This window comes from Peromyscus leucopus, unplaced genomic scaffold (assembly GCF_004664715.2).
Source record: "Peromyscus leucopus breed LL Stock unplaced genomic scaffold, UCI_PerLeu_2.1 scaffold_1281, whole genome shotgun sequence".
In the NCBI taxonomy this organism is placed as follows: domain Eukaryota; kingdom Metazoa; phylum Chordata; class Mammalia; order Rodentia; family Cricetidae; genus Peromyscus; species Peromyscus leucopus.
Genome location: NW_023504426.1, coordinates 31,875 through 49,585, shown reverse-complemented (window position 1 = coordinate 49,585; position 17,711 = coordinate 31,875). Strand labels below are relative to the sequence as shown.

General features: G+C 41.4%; 2 long non-coding RNA genes across 2 annotated transcripts; one reads left to right on the top strand and one right to left on the bottom strand.

Moving 5' to 3' along the window:
* The first annotated feature begins 451 nt into the window (after nt 1-451).
* Nucleotides 452-5,874, top strand: LOC114687823. Its single transcript, XR_003733701.2, has 3 exons — nt 452-630; nt 2,526-2,621; nt 4,715-5,874. It is a non-coding gene; the product is annotated as an uncharacterized LOC114687823 (long non-coding RNA).
* A 173-nt stretch (nt 5,875-6,047) lies between these two features.
* LOC114687824 lies at nt 6,048-17,169 on the bottom strand. The gene is made up of 3 exons (XR_003733702.2): nt 16,946-17,169; nt 13,756-13,829; nt 6,048-6,208 (listed from the first exon to the last, which is right to left on the bottom strand). It is a non-coding gene; the product is annotated as an uncharacterized LOC114687824 (long non-coding RNA).
* Nucleotides 17,170-17,711: the final 542 nt, after the last annotated feature.

The following is a 17,711-nucleotide window of genomic DNA, read 5'->3' as shown; positions in this document are numbered from 1 at the left end:
AGAGGGATGCATGTCTCCAGAGCAATGGACAGCAGACAGAATCTCACAATGCCTGTCTACCTTGGAAGACCCCCCTTCCCCATTCCCCCCAGAGCCAACTGATGTCCAACAGTCAGCTGGAAGCAGCTTTTGAGAGAAACGATGCCCCTATTCCCATCTACCTGCTGTTTTTATAATAAGCGAAAGTCTGGGATGTAAGGATTCTGTCCTTATTATGTTATCAGCCTGCAACGGCATCCCAGCCTAAAAAGCAGACGTGCTCTCCCACTCTCTCTCTCTCTCTCTCTCTCTCTCTCTCTCTCTCTCTCTCTCTCTCTGTATTCTTTCTGTCCTCCGCACAGTCTCTTTCTCTCTGTGTGTCTCTGTCTATCTCTGTCTCTCTCTCACTCTCTGTATTCTTTCTGTCCTCTGTGCAGTCTTTCTCTCTGTCTCTCTGTCTCTATCTCCCTCTGTCTCTCTGTCTCTCTCTCCTTCCTCCTAATAAAGCTCTAAAAAGGTAACCATGACTCGTGATTCTTCTGCCACCGCAGCATCCAGCGCTCTCTTCCTCTGCCACAGCCACTGTGATAGCCACGGCCAGCCACAATCGCCACTCTAAACCCCTTCACCCACTACAGCATGAAGCCACATGTAAGTGACACTTGTCTGTGTTTCTTTCTTGTTTCACTCATTCTGTAAGCACACAATTTCCGGAAGTGTGGTTGGGTGTGTGTGTGTCTGTGTGTCTGTGTATGGCACTAAAGATTAAATTTAGGCTCTGTGGATACAATCTCAGTCCTAAGGTTTATATATACATATGTGTGTGTGTGTGTGTGTGTGTGTGTGTGTGTGTGTGTGTGTATAATTTAATATGTGCATTGGTGTTTTGCCTGCCTGTATGTCTGTGTGAGGGTGTCAGGTCTCCTAGAACTGGAGTTACAGACAGTTGTGAAATGTCATGTGGGTGCTGGGAATTGAACCCAGTCCCTCTGGAAGAACAGTCAGTGTTCCTAACTGCTGAGCCATCTCTCCAGCCCCAGCTTATATTTCTTAAGTGGCCTATTTCTGAACCTATAGCCATTCAGTATAGCCAAGATAGTTGCTTCTTGTCTTTTATCTTGCTTTAAATATAAACTGTTTTGGGGAAATCCAGTCTCGTGTCTGAAAATGGGCCCCAGGGTACTGTGAGATCAAAGGCAGGCAGGCAGACCCCTGACTACAGACTGCAGCTTATAGTCCATGTGGACAGAAGCATGGCACAAAGTGGCAGCAGGCCCAGTGGCTACCTCTGATTGGCTCAGAAGGTTAGGTCACAATAGAAATGGCCCCATCTAACAATAATTTTCTGGTTTTTCTTGAGCTAATATTAGAGACTAAAGGCACATTCTGTGTATTCTCAGTGTCAAAGTCTGATCCTACAGCTCCCATACATACCATTCCAATGGCTTTACCTGCCACAGTGTACTAGGAAACTACATGCTGGGAAAACTGACTAGGTTCAACTCAGGCTCAGTTAGGGTCACATTCCAAGATGGCCATGGTCATGTCAAGCCAAGATTGGGATGATACAGACCTGGGCACAGTTTATCTTCTGATGTTCTTAGAGCTGCTTGCTCCTACTTGTTTCTGCCTCAGGGACATAACTCAAGGAGTGATCCTAGTTGGTTAAAACCTCTGAGATGGTTTTCTCATCTCACTTGAAACTTTAGGGATTCTAAGCAGCAGGCAGTTGTCCTGGTTGTTAAAACCGTGTAACCTCTGCAGTATTTGTTATGCCTGCATCATGAGCCCCCAGAGACCACCAGGAGTCAGAGTTCACATACAAAAGCAAAGAACCTTTATTGCAAGCTCGAGCTTGGACTTCCCATCTGTTCCAACACAGCTATTGGACCAGGGAGAGCGTTGAGCTCAGTTGTATCAAACAGTGACTGGTACCGGCATTGCTGCAAGGAAACTGGCGATCTATAGACAGATTGTGTGAGCTGTCCTTCATGTTCTAGAGCATTTAGTGCTTGTTTGTCTCAATTCTGATTGGTCTCCCACAGGGTACAGTTTGTGGCTTTTCCTGGTTATTGTAATGGTGAGGCCCAGTCCCAGTAGTGTTAGTCCGAAGCCTGTCATGGCTGCACCAATGTTCAGTTAGACCTCTTCCTATTGAAATAAATTTGCATCATATTCAAGCACATTTAAAGTTTACAATAATCTGAAATAATCACCACTAGTGTTCTTGTCATGATCAAATGCTCTTCCTCCTTCTCCCACCTCCATCATGTCTGATGGGTTCTGTTTCACTTAGAACTCTCACTTGCTTTACTTCTTTTTTCTGTCAGATGTTTCTATGGGGCCTCATATGCTGTGTCATGATTAGGGTTTTTATACCACAAAGAATAAGAGTGATTGTGTTTGTGTGTGCATCTGTGTGTGTGCAACACCAGATTTATCCACCATCGTCATACTGTTTTTCCACAGTGATGTTTAGAGAGAGACTAAGGGTGTGTATGTAATGATATTTTACCTCTTCCTCCTTTCTGTTTGTTTTGTTTTAGGAGATTCCTCAACAGTTGAATGGGAGTGATTGTGGAATGTTTACTTGTAAATATGCAGATTATATTTCTAGGGACAAACCTATCACATTTACTCAGGTGAGTCCAAGCTGCTTCTCGTGTCCTTGATTGTTCCTGTCCTTTGGCAGTGCCTGGCCCACGACAGGCTCTTCTCACAGACAGACTGTTCTAGGAACCTTAGGTGAGGCCCCACTCAGAATCAGTGATGTGCATGCTCCGTCATGGGCTGTATTCCTGGACTTGACCAAGAATTCTTGATGACGGGTGGTATAATTTGCTTATGCTTGAACTCCATTTTTGATTGGTTCCTATTGTTACTGTTTTTAGCTAAAGGGAGGCATGTGAGAATAGATGACATCGAGGAGAAGCCCCGGCTTGTGAGGACTTCAGCCCCAGGTCTAAGATGGAAGCATAAATGAACGTGCTTTCCTTTCTGAAAGATGTCAGACTTGAAAGGAAATTCAAGTATATCAGGAACCCTTAACTTTCTGTTTGATAGTGGACTCTCAATCTTTCTACAGCCAGAGTTAACCCCAATCAGAAATATTTCTCATCCATAGACCTCTGTTTGATAGCTCCTGTATGCCAAACAAACTGTTCATTGACTAGTAGAACTAAATGCTTTGGAGGAACATGAAGTAACCAGGGCTGCCCTGCTGAATTCATATCTTTCTGATCTCGGAGAATACACTCTCACCTTTACTAGGAATAAAGTAATGTTTTATGTGAGTTGTTTTTTTTTTGTTGTTGTTTTGTTTTGTTTTTTTTGAGAGACACAGGGTCTCCCATAGCACAGGATGGCCTGGAAATCACTATGTAGCCAAGGATGACTTTGGTACTTCTCATCCTCCTGCCTCTGTCTCCTGATTGCTATGATTATAAGTGTGCACCACTGTGCATATTAGGCATATAGTCTACTGAGCCCTTGGATGTCTTGAACTATTTAAAATAACTTAAGAATCATGTTAAGGCTGGGCATATGGTACATGCCTCTAATCTCAGCACAAGGGAGGCAGATACCTGAGGGTCTCTGTGAGTTTCAGGCCAGTCTGGTTTGCATAGTGAGTGCCAGGCCAGCCAGAGCTACATAATGAAAGACCTTGTCTGAAAAAAAAATTGTATGATCATGTATTAAGACTTTTGCCACACACATCCTCCAGAAACCCAGGAGTGTGTAATAGAGAGCAGAGAGCTAGCTCCCCCTACGTATAGCGATGCACCACAAACAGGCCAAAGGTGGCACCCTCTGTTTATTTGGGTTTTGTTTGTTTGTTTGTTTTAATTTTTCGAGAGAGGGTTTCTCTGTGTGGCCCTGGCTGTCTTGGAACTCACTCTGTAGACCAGACTGGCCTTGAACTCACAGAGATCCACCTGCCTCTGCCTCTGGAGTGCTGGGATTAAAGGCGTGCACCATCACCACCTGTCTTTTTCCTGCATTTTAAATAAAGGTAATTTAAATTGAAACCAGGGCCTCATAAATACTAGGCAAGACCTCACCTAGGGAGCCATACCATCATGCCCTAAGGTCATTTTTTTAATATAAAAGTGAATGATTTTTTTAAAGTGATGTTAACTTAGAGTGTAGAAAAGTTTCCTATTGTGACACTGCTTGGACATTTCCAATTGGTACTTTCTTCCTCTTCTTCTTCTCCTCCTCCTCCTCTTTTTTCTTCTTCTCTTTGCTATTTTTATTATTGTCCTCATAGTATATTATTCTATATTCAGCTTTGGTTTTTCTTAACTTGTAAGTGCACATGTATGCACATGTAATCACACACTAATGTATGTATATAGGCTGGGTGTGGGACACTTACAATCCCAAAACTGGGGAGGCTGAGGCAGGAGAAGCTCTTGACCATAGCAGCTTAGGTTGTTAAGCAAGACCCTTCTCAAGCAAACAAACAAAATAAACAAAAACAAAAACCTTCGACAAACATGGCAACACATGCCTTATAATCCCAGCACTGGAGGTATAGGCGGGAAGATTAGGACAAGAAAGCCTTCTTGGCTAAAACTAAATCCTATTGTGCTTCAGAAATTTATACATAATGTAAAGCTGATTGATAGACATGTGCATCCTATTTTATGTATGTGATGACACCTAAAGGCTGTCATGCTGTGATATTGTGTGCAGAAGTGTGTAATACTGTTGTTTGTGGGATTCTTTTCAGCACCAGATGCCTCTCTTCCGGAAGAAGATGGTGTGGGAAATCCTCCACCAGCAGTTGCTGTGACAATGCCCTGCCCTGGGTCTTCTAGCTGCTGGTGGTTCTTTCATGGATGTTTCCATATACCTCATGCATTATGGGTTAAAAGTCCCCGTATCATTTCTGTTCTTTCACAGGTACTGGGCTATCAAGAGTGCATGAAAGCCTCTCCACAGTAGCCCTGACTTGAGGTGTGGAGGGGCTGCTTGCAGCCCTGTTTGTGAGGCTGTGCCTGCCCAGAGCCCTGGACTGTTCACCCCAAACAAGAACAAATGCTAATTAATGTTGTTTGTTTTAAAGAGTTATTTCCATATGAATGTGGGAAATGCAGGCTTTGTTCTATGAATTGTTTTTTCTGTGTATTTGTTCCCATGTATTCATTCACTCACTCATTTGCAAACACTGGGCAGTGCCCTTTTCTCACTGCTCTTTTATAATTAACTATAATAATTTGTTTGGACTATTTATTTCTGAAAAGAATGTAATCAAACTGCCACCCTCTGCTGCAGAGGGACCTCAGCAGGGGGAGGAAGGGGGTGTTGACTAGCTTCTCTAATGCTGGAGTAGGAACTGCTGACATGAAGTTAACGCTCTCCCTTTTGAGGCTTGAAAATGCCAGAAGAAATGACGCTGCTGTGTTGTGGGGATCTGGCTGCCTCTTAGAGGCTCTGCCGCTATGACTCGGGCACAGTTCATGGAAATGTGGCCAAGGACCTCAGTCTCTGTGTCCTCAGAGCAGTGCGTGCTCATCTTAGAGACTTTCTTTTTTAGAACTGAAGTAGCTTGGCTTCCTCTCGAAACTGGATTCAAAGTAACTGTGACCATAAATGTTTCATCCTAGGTGTGGTTGAGTATGACCCTCACAATGGTAAAGGGCTGGCCTGAACCGTCTATTTCAGAAGATGCTCCTCAATTTAAGCCTGTTTTTCCTCAGAGTTTTTTTTAATATATAAATATATATAAAGCTGAAATTAAGTTCTTGGCTCATTAGCATGCCCTACTCCAGTCCCACTGAGCCTCCGGAGAGAGATTTAGTACCTGGCTCTGAGGTCATCTTTACAGTCATCTATTTTGCATATGAAAGTTTGTATTTAACTTTTTTGTTCATTAAAAATCCTACAGATTGGCCGGGCGTTGGTGGCGCACGCCTTTAATCCCAGCACTCGGGAGGCAGAGCCAGGCGGATCTCTGTGAGTTCGAGGCCAGCCTGGGCTACCAAGTGAGCTCCAGGAAAGGCGCAAAGCTGCACAGAGAAACCCTGTCTCGAAAAACAAAAAAAAAAAAAAAATCCTACAGATGTGGTTATGCATTTTTAATTTCAGAAAGTTGGTCAGAGCATATTTTACAAGAGCTAGTGCCTAGTGTTGCTTTTATCATGTAATAAAAGACTGTCTGGCAGAACCTAGAATATGCTGATAATTTCTCCTCTTTTGTCGGCTTCAACTTTCCAAACTTGTTCTGGAAACAAACAGAAAGAAGAGATAAACTCGGAAAAGCTGCACGCATGTTAGATACAGATGCACATATCTGCTCTTGAGAATCCTGGGCAAGCTGCTTAGAGGTTGTAACAGTTGAAATCTGCTTTTTCTGAGACTTGAAGTAGCCTTGGTATGGAAGCTGGGCCTGTGATGTGGACCCAAATGACTGAGCCTACCCAACGAGACCTGGTGGCCTGGCCAGACCTGAGAGCATGTGGTCCAGTGGTTCAGGGGTGAACTGTTTGTGCTTCTTCTTCCATAGGACAGACTGTACAGAGATCCCTTCCTTTAGCCTAGACCCTTTTCCTGGCCCCCCTAGGAGCTGTGCCAGTGATGCCAGGATCCGGCTATAACCAAAGAAGCTCAGAAGTTGACTGTTTCTACACTGCTGAAAATTGGATGCTAGAATTCTACCTGAGAGTTTATGGCACAGACATACCAAGATGGCTGCGTGACCTGAGTTTAATCCCCTGCACCCACCATAGAAGGAAAAAACTGACTCCCCAAATTGTCCTCTAACCTGCACACTGGCACACACCAACAGGTGCATCATAATAGTAATAAGTAGATTTTAAAAGGAATTAAGGGCCTTGGATAAGGTTTGTTTCTGTTGGCTTTGTTCTCTTGGATGGTGATTTGTTCTCCACTCAGGTGAGTGGTGCTGTGGTTGACGTGGTATTTGAGGGGCATCCTCTGAGCTTCTCACCCATGTGTGCCCCTGAGAGCTATTCTTAATTCAGAACAGGAAGCTAGAGAGAATTCACTCCCAGTCTCAGCCCAGCACCCATGTCATAAGCTGGGCAGCTGCTCACATCTGTAATCCCAGTTCTGAGGGAATAGGGGCAGGAGGACCAGACCCTGAGGAGCAGGAGGAGTGATGGAGGGCACTGACCCCTCTTCCGGCCGCCTCGTGCACACATCTGCAGGCATGTGCACACACCACACTCGTGCAGACACACAGTAAGTCTTTACACAACAGCAAAGTAGCAAGTACAGATGTGAAGCTGCAGCTGCACTGCTCTGCCTGAATTCCGGAATCCAGGCTAAGGCACCACAGCCCATGGTTCTCTGATACGTCTCCCTTGGTGTGAGAAGTGTGTGGGTAATAGAAGTGTTACAGTCAAACAGATTATGAAATAAAAATAGGTGATAAAACAGCTATTGGTATAACTAGTGAGTCAGCAAAACTAAAGCCAGGGATTTGTGTGTGTGTGTGAAATTTCAATTTTGGGACCTGAAAAAGTGTTGCATTGTTCTGTTTAGCCCACAGTCTCTGAAAATGAGTCAATTTTAAGAAATTTGTAGTGTTGGTGACTTCTCTTTCTGCAGTCGACTGCTTTACACTTGTGCTTTACCTGGAGTTGGGGTGGAGGAAAGCTGTCCAACCACCCCTGCAGATTTCACTGTAGATAAATTTCTAAATGGTCTTATTAAATACAAAACATGGAGCCAGATATAGGGGTGAAAACCTTAGAGAGATCAGGGAAATAGGGAAAAGCCACAGCTAACCTTACCTCAACAACTCTGCAGCTTCCAAATGTGAGTTCCTTCCTGTCTACCCATGTCTTTATGTCTTGCTGTTCTGCCATCTGATTTGCTCTATCCATTCAACTACATCACTTCCTCTTCCTACACAGCTCTGTTACTTCCTGTCTGTCTGTACAGACCTCCAGACCTCCATGGTTAACTAGTTTTGGAATTAAAGGCGTGTGTCACCACATCTGGCTCTGTTTCCAGTGTGGCCTTGAACACACAGAGATCCTGCCTGCCAAGTGATAGGATTAAAGGCATGTGCTAACATTGCATGACTTCTGTATTGTGGCTGGCATTTTCTTCTGATCTCCAGGCAAGCTTTATTTATTAAAGCACAAATAAAATATCACCACACTTTGTATCCTACCTAAGTTGGTTAAGGCTGTTAGAACCCCCACTCCTTCTCTTCTGAGTCCTGGACACAACTTGGGGACTGCTGAGGGGATGCTGGGTGTTCACCTACACCGAGAAGATGCCTTGTGTGTGTGTGAGGAGTCTTCCTGAAGATACAGTAAACCCAAATACATAAACAGCATAAAATACTGTAGTCAACTCACATTATTTAAATGGTTTTGTGAACTGATTTTGAGAAGACCTCCATATCAAATAAGTTTTTAGAACTTATTTGTAAGGTAGAGACACAGCTGGCTTGCTAACTTATTGTTTTAATTATTTAATATGCACAAGGATGATTTTGGGTGTGTTGGAATAGATACTAATTTTATCTCTTTACCAATAAATTAATCTCTTAAGTGGCCTTTTAGATTTTGTATTGAAACTCATTAATATATTTTATCTTATAGTCAATATATGATTCATGTACACAATTATTTTGTGAAATGCTTGCTTTTTCGGGCTGGAGAGGGGGCTCAACAGTTAAGAGCCCTTGCTGTTTTTGCAGAGGACCATAAATTTAAATCCCAGCATCCACACTGGGCAGCTCAGAAGGGCCTATAATTCTGACTCCAGGGAATCCACCACCCTCTCTGGGACCTGCACACTCATACATGGTACACACTCACATAGACAAACACACAGTCGGACCAGCTGGAGAGGTGGCTCAGTTCTTAAAGAGCACCTGCTTCGAGCCTCGGGGGCCCAGTGCTCTCTTCTGGCCTCCTTTGGCACCCATGCACAAACCCCACACAGATAATTAAAAATAAAAATTTTGAGACAGGACCCCACCTGTCCTATAATATATAAATCAGGCTGACCTTGAATCCACAGAGGTCTGCTCACCTCTTCCTCACCAGTGCTGGGATTAAAAGCATGCACCAGGATGTCTAGCTCTAAATTTTCTTTTTAAGTTTTTTTTTTTTTTCATTCCGAAGTACTGGGGGCAAATCCAGGGGCTTTGGTGTGCTGGGCAAGTTTGCTATCACAGAATAGACTCCCCAGCCATAGTTGAAAACACTGCTCTTAATGAGATGAGAGCAAAATGAAAGGTTTTTAAAGACAGGAAATGGGCAAAGAGGGAGGGAGGGAAGGAGGGTGAGAGAGAGGCACAGGCTGATTGAAATGATCCATCTAAACCTAGGCAAACGGGCTAGAAGCCTCCAAATGCTTAATGGAAATCTGTAGGGTAATCACTCTGGTTTGTACATTGGCATTTCCAGTAGAAGTCCTGTTCCTTCTCTACATAGGTGATAAGACGTAATATGGGATTGTCAGAATGGCCCAACAAGCAGCTGAGTTCACTCCCTAGAACCTGCGGGGGAAGGAGAGAACCACCATCCAAAAGCTGTCTTCTGACCTCCATATGCAACGCCAAAACACACACACACACACACACACACACACACACACACACACACACACTCAGATTTAGAAACACAAAGGAGTCTGGCTGAGTGAATGTGAGAAGTGTGTCTTTCTAAACATGCATAGCCAACACGAAGGTTTTACATTAATAAATTATGTCTTTGTTTTTATTTTGTTTTGAGAAAGGTCTCCATAACTCAGGCTGGCCTGGAACTCACTTTAAGGTCCAGACTGTCCTCAAGCCTACTACAGCCCTTTTGTCTCAGCCTCCTGAGTGCTGGGATTACAGGCACTCACAACTACGCCTAGCTAAATGTCTTAGCCTAGCATCTTTCAAACGTAGATATTGAGTCCTTGTCTCCAAGACTCCTATGAAACTGTTTACTTGGGGGCATGTGATTCAAATATATAAAGAAAAGTTCTACACCCCTGCTGTAAACACCCCCCCCACATACATACACATACTACATGTCATATGTCAGGCATGTTACATACATATTTGGCAGTCATAAAGTGTGATTCCTAAGTATCTGATACCTTTTATAATTTCATTTAATCATGTCAATAAAAAGTACTTATGGTAGAAAAATACTGATAGATGGTAAAGAATAAAAATTCTGGCCACCTACTACCCCAGTCTATGGTGATATTTTAATTGTACTAAAATGTGATTTTATTTGTATGTTAATAAATAAAGTTGCCTGGGGGTCAGAGCTGATAGGAAGCCATCACAGAAGCTGGGTGGTGGTGGTGCACGCCTTTAATCCCAGCTCTTGGGAGGCAGAGCTAGGCAGATCTCTGTGTTCAAGGATACAGCCAGCATGGAGACACATGCCTTTAATCTCAATACCAACCATAGAAGACCTGGAGGTCTGTACAGACAGGCAGTGATGAGGAGGTCATGTGGTTGGGTTTACAACCAAAATGAGAAGGCAGAATAGAAAGTCTATAAAAAAGACAAACAGACAGGAAGTAGCTCTCTGGCTGAGGACAGAAGCAGCAATGAAGGGTAAGGTTTTTAGCTCTTAGCTATTGCTCTGACCTCTTGGGCTTTCATCTTTGTATTGGCTCTGTGTTTCTTTTTTTTTTTTTTTTTAAGATTTATTTATTATGCATACAATGTTCTGCCTGCATGTGTCCCTGCAGGCCAGAAGAGGGCACCAGATCTCAATACAGATGGTTGTGAGCCACCATGTGGTTGCTAGGAATTGAACTCAGGACCTCTGGAAGAGCAGTCGGTGCTCTTAACCTCTGAGCCATCTCTCCAGCCCTGTGTTTCTTATTTAAAAAGACGGTTACATCTACACCACTTCATACCCAGACTTCCCACATCTTCCAGGGTCCCACAGCCAGTTCCACCACCTTCTCCTCTTCTGAAGTCAACCTCTAGATGTCCACTAAGACCTGCCCTACCTACATCCATCCAAAAGACCCTTTGCCCTGCCTGAACCACCCCACACCATACATTAACCCATTCATAGTAAGCAATTTCACTGGCCCACTTTCTCCAGTAGATCATCTGGACCAAAAATAAACATCTGAATTAATTGACATCATACGTTAAATGGACTTAACATATCTACAGAATAGTCTATCCAAACTCTAAAGAATACACTGCTGTGGGATGTTCTGTATGTTAAATGTGTTGCTCTGATTGGTTAATAAATAAAACACTGATTGGCCAGTATCCAGGCAGGAAGTATAGGTGGGACAAGGAGAGAGGAGAAGGCTGGGAAGTAGAAGGTTGAGGCAGAGAGACACTGCCAGCCGCCACCATGGAAAGCGAGATGTAAGATACCGGTAAGCCACAAGTCACGTGGCAACTTATAGATTAATAGAAATGGGTTAATTTAAGATATAAAAACAGCTAGCAAGAAGCCTGAGCCATTAGGCCAAACAGTTTAACTAATATAAGTCTCTGTGTGTTTACTTGGTTGGGTCTGAGCAACTGCGGGACTGGCAGGTGAGAGAGATTTGTCCTGACAGTGGGCCAAGCAGGACTGGAAAACTCTAGCTACAACACACATTCTACTCAACATCACATGGAAGCTTTTCTAAAAATAGACCACATCCTGGGTCACAAATGATTACAAATTCAAAAAGATTGAAATAACTTCTTGTATCCTATCTGACCACAAAGCAATAAAACTTAAAATTGATGCTGGGGAGTGGTGATGCATGCCTATAATCTCAGCACATGGGAGACAGAGACAAGTGGATCTCTGAGCTTGAGGCCAGCTTGGTCTACAAAGTGAGTTCCAGGATAGTCAGGGCTATTACACAGAGAAACCCTGTCTCAAAAAAAAAAAAAAAAAAAAAAAAAACAAGAAAAAACAAAAAGCCCAGGACCAGATAGATTCACAGCAGAATTCTAAACATTCAAAGAAGATCCTTCGTAAACCATTCAAAAGAGTGCTCCAAACTCCTTTGAAGTCAGTATCACTCTGATACCAAAACCAGGTAAAGGCAAAACACAAAAAGAAAACTACATGCCAATATCCCTGATAAACATAGACTCAAAAATAATAAATACTTGCAAACAGAATAAGACATAACATCAAAAAGATTATCCACCAAGTTGGAATTATCCCTGAAAAGCAGGGATGGTTCAACACATGCAAGTTGATAAATAAATGACATAAGTGGACTTAAAAGCAAAAATCACATGATCATCTCAATAGATGCAGAAAAAATACTTAACAGAATCCAACATTCATGATAAAAGTACTAGAGAATAGAAAGCTAAAGGGAGTAAAAAGCTATATACATGTTACCCACAGTCAACATCCTTCCTAATGGAGCAATCCCACTGAAGTGAGGAACAAGACAGGGTGTCCTATCCCGACTCTTTCGCAACGCTGTGCTTGAAGCACTAGATGTAGCAATAAGGCACGAGAAGGAAATTAAAGGGACACAAATAGGGAAAGAAGAAGTCAAACTATTGCTGTTTGCAGATGACACACTATACACGAGAGATCCCCAAAATCCTACCGGAAAATTTCTGGAGACAATGAACGCAGCAATGTGGCAGGATACAGAATCAATTTGCACAAATCAATAGCTTTTCTATTGGTATTCTATACCAATAACATATACAGGGAAAGTGGTTATAGACACACACTCATTCACAATAGCCTCAAAGAAAATACAGTATCTAGGGGTACACCTAACCAAGGAAGGGAGGGACCTCTACATGAAAACTTAAGAGATAGAGACACAAGAATATGGAAAGACACCCGTGTCTGTAGATTAGTAGAATTAACATTGTGAAAATGACCATTCTACCAAAAGCTATTTATAGGTTCAATCCCAATCAAAATCTGTACCTCATTCTTCACAGACATAGAAAAAGGTATCCTAAAGTTCATATGAAACCACAAAAGACCATGGAGAGACAAAACAACCCTTGGTAAAAAGAATAATTAATGCTGAGGGATTACAACTCCAGATCATAAGATATATTACAGAGACATAGTAAGGAAAACAATGTGTATTGGCAAAAACAACAACAACAACAACAAAAAACAGACATGTGGGCCAAAGGAACAAAATTGGACATCCAATGTAACTGAATGGTCATGACACAGGTGTGTGGGTTCCCGTGGGTCCGTGGAATGAAGACTCAGAGGCATCTTAAGAATGAATCTAGGCTTTCATGGCTACAGGGGGCACTTTCCCTTCACCTAGGGCATTTTTATTTACTCTTTATTATATTTTAGCCAGTTAATTGATGTACCTACCTTCAAAAGCGCTCTAAAAGCGCTCCCAGAGACCAAATGTCAAGTGCAAATTACTTGATTTATCAGGTACCATGGTTTTCCAGGTTTCCTGAACCAAGTTTTGCATAGGCCTTTGATCCTTGGGGGACTCTCTGATCCTTGACTCTCAGACAAGATTCATATAGGGTAATAAGAGAAACAAAAGGTAAGAGAAACAAAAGGTGTGGCTAAACAAAGGAAGGATTAAATCTAGGTGCTACTCTCTGGAACCAAGCCAGAAGCTCAGCAGGAATACACTACAGATTCCCTTTTTCATTTAAAAAGTCAATAATCTCAAAGGTTATGCGGCCTTATAGTAAATATAGTCTTTTTTCTATCTGTCTTACAATCTTATGTAAGTAGACCAAAACACATTTTAAAGCCAATAAAGTTACTATTGCTAGAACAAGGGCACCACCTGCTAGGATAAGAAATCTATTAAAGTGATTCGTAGGATTGAATGAGGCTATAGTACCTGCAAGACTTTCCATAATGTCCATTCCTGTCGTATCAGGTAACTTTTTTTGCAAAAGTTTCTTTGATTTCTTTCTGTAAATCAAAAACCATTTGAGAAGAATTAGGGTGACCCAACAAATGCATCCTAACTTTTTTCCCAATCATATTTACTTTCATTAAATCTTAAGGGTGTGATACAATAACAAGAAACATTCCAATCACATTTTAATTTCATCTGCTCCTTCAATATCTCTAACTGATCCCCTAACTGTAGCTTGAGAGTTTCTCTCCAACTCCCACCAAGCCCCGTCAATCCTGCAGCCCACTTATACAATAAACACACAGACGCTTATATTATTTAAACTGTTTGGTCTAATGGCTCAGGCTTCTAGCTATCCTAGTTCCTATATCTCAAATTAACACATATCTATTAGTCTATAAGTTGCCACATGGCTCGTGGCTTACCGGTACCTTACATCTCGCTTTTCATGGCGGTGGCTGGCAGCGTCCCTCTGCCTCAACCTTCTACTTCCCAGCCTTCTCCTCTCTCCTTGTCCTGCCTATACTTCCTGCCTGGCTACTGGCCAATAAGTACTTTATCAATCAATCATCCACAGTACCTAATACAATGCAACAGCTTGCCTTAATTCATCTAATTCATTTACTATCTCATTATCAATTTTATTTCGTTCAGTCTAAAGTTCTTCTGAATGTTTATTCCAGTCTCCAGCAAATTCAGCAGTTTGGATTTCTTTATGAAGTGCCACTCAGCTGTTGTTCCCATAGCTGTCAATGCAATGATTCCCACAATAACTGCAACCACCAGTCCAACCGTCAATGTGTTCTTTTTAATATTCTGTCAGCGAGTTTCTATACCAAGATCATCACAGGAGAGTCTTGCCATGGCCTCGACAACTTTACCGGTATCCAGATTGCTGGCCTTGTTCTAAGAATATATAAACTTTCAAAGGTCAAATTTAAAAACATACAAGAATTAACACAGATATGCAGGGTACACCATTCATAAGTGATGCTGTAATTATTTGGGTCCCATTGTACAGGCTCCTTTAATAGCAAGTAAGGTAATGGCACACATGCCATAATAGGATGGCTTTGATTTAGTCTAAAAGACAGAGTGTATTTATCATCCTTAATGTTTATTTTTCCTTCCCATGCTTTAAGGGGGTAGAAGGCACTTGTCAATTTCCACAAGTTATTCTGAAATGAATCACCAAATTGCAGGAGAGGACTTGACATTCCAACTCCATGCCACCGAGTAGGTTCATTAATAGAAGCATTGATTTCCACAGTTCCATTTAAATTGTACCACTTCCATCTTAATTTTGAGTGAGAATAATTTCCTTGAGGGGTGCCATATAGGCTCCAATCAATGACGTCTCCTTGGGAGATATTAATTAGCACTCAAGATTTCTCACTCTTACATTGTTGCCAATGTACCCAGTTAGATTCCTTGTTGGTAACCCTCATCTCACAGTATGGTAGATTTATGGAACTAGTAGCATTAATCTCTTGTCCTTAAAAAACGGATGTATGAAGCCTATAAAATTTATTATGATGATCTTGGATAGTATTGACTATGGATAGCCATACTTGAGAGGTTATTTTTAGGCACTGAATTCCATTTCCCATGCAAATAGGAATTCCTTGTACTCCAACAGTGTAATTGTCAATCAGTTTACCCTCCTCCATTTGCTGAGGGGGACCTTGGTTGACATAGGTAGCCAAGAAGATTCATTAGCCACTACAGGAATATTTCTATCTCCCCAAGTTACTACTATGTTAATTGGAGGACTAACAATTTACAAGCTGTTTTTGAAATTATAGAAATATTAATTTGAGCTCACCATTGTTGTAACAAATCTCTACCCCATAAATTCATGGCCGTATCAGCCATATAAGGCTTTAACATTCCTATCTGTTCTTTAGGCTCTAAAAATTTAATATATTTTATATTTTGTTTTATTTTAGATGGGATTCCAACAAACTGAGTGGACACTTCTTGTAAAGACCAGTGGGGATCCCAGGATTCTTGTGAAATTATAGATACACCCAGCATCAGAATCCAATAATCCTTTAATCTCAATTTCATTTAATATTACTTTTAATTTGGGCTATTCATCATTGATAACTGTTTGTCAAAACATCTTTTTTTCTGTACTTCCAAAGCCTCCAGTTCTAAATATAGGGGCCATTTTGCATTCAAGATATGAAAGTAATAATAATTGAGTAATTCTATCACCAGCTTCTAATTTTATGGTTCTTTTTACATATGCTATTTATAAAAGCATTAAATACAATCTCTATAGGATTTTAGGAGGTAACTTTAGGCAATATTCTGGAGTATTTTTATAAAATCTTAAAAAGAGGCTCCTTTTTTATAGATTCCAAGTAACACATTAATGCAACTCGCCAATTATTAACAATGTGGACCAAACAATTTACTTGTATTTTGTTTACTGAAAAAAATTGTAACCTCTTTATCAGTAACAGATTGTTTTCTATGAGTTTTTATCCTAGAAATCACATTATTTAATAGGCTAACAACCCAATCTCTTTTAGGTATTACATTTCTATAGAATTTAACCAAAAATTTTTAGAAAGCAACTTAAAGAGCAGATCCAAATACTCAGTAATGATCAACAGACAAGAGCATAACCACTATATAATTTAAAATTATGAATCCTGTTCCTTTAGTTTATCAAACTTTCATCCAAACATTTATTAGACAATCAAAAGGAAAGAACATCCTCTATACACTTAATGATTAATATCTCTGGAAATTCAAACAGTATCAACTTAGCATTCCAAGTCCTGACTGAAACCATTCTTCACCAGAAGTTGAGCCCATTTATACTGCCTCTTTCTCCCATGAAGGGACTACTAATAATGAATTATTCCCACCATTAGAGAAAAACAGAAAACATTTCCCACAAAGAGATCTTTAATATTGAATTATTCCCGCATTTAAACCAAAGTTAAGCAACCAGACAAAATTTTAAGCTCTGGGCTTGCTTGCTTGTTCAGCCAGCAGCAGTGAAGCCCACCTGTTGATTCTTTGTAATTCAGATACCGACACTCTGCTCACAGACAGAAAGAGCTCAGAGTTTTAGCTATCCTGAAATGTTTATATTGGAAAGTGTTGTGACCAGATCGCGACCCCCAGAGAGACCACCAAAAGACAAGCATACCAAAATGCAAAAGCAAGGCTTTAATTCAGGATATTCAGGAGCAATACAAGCCTAAGCAGGGACTTCGTTCAACACATCCAATGCAGTGGAGGCTGGAGGAAGTGCCCAGCCTGAATTGTGCACAGCTTTTAAAGACAAAATCCACATGATTACAATAGCAGGGGTTTCCATACATGTACATTTCCAATTGGCTCGTTTCTAGGGACTTTCCAGAAATCATGGTTTAATCTTACTTCTAAGGGGGGTGGTTGCCCATAACCATTTCTCATTGGCTGCCCTCAGGTGGGGACATTCTGTGGTTAAACAATCACCATGGAGACCAGGATTGGGACATTCCATGGTCATACAGTCACTATCACATGATTAACTTGTTATTCTGTAAAAATGCAGGAACTTTGGTCGCACATAAAAAGCCTTTTTTCCCCCTCTATTACTACTGGGAAGAGGCTTTTTTATTTCCTTTATTTTACTTTTATGGGGCTTTATTGTCAGGGACAAGGATAGAATCTCTAGTTAGTAAAAAAAAAAAAAAATACAGACCCCCATAAGACAGGGAACTAGACCATCTTACAGTCAGGTTGCCTAGCAACAGGACATTGAGTCAGAGCCCTTGACCCTTTCACCCTGTAAACATCCTACACAAACATCCCGTTAGCTTGCCCCACTCTATGCAGATATCAACTTCTTGCTCCCCCCACCCTGCAGGAACTATATAAACCCTCCTGGAGAAAAATAAAGTTGCACCTTGATCAGAAGCTTGACTTGG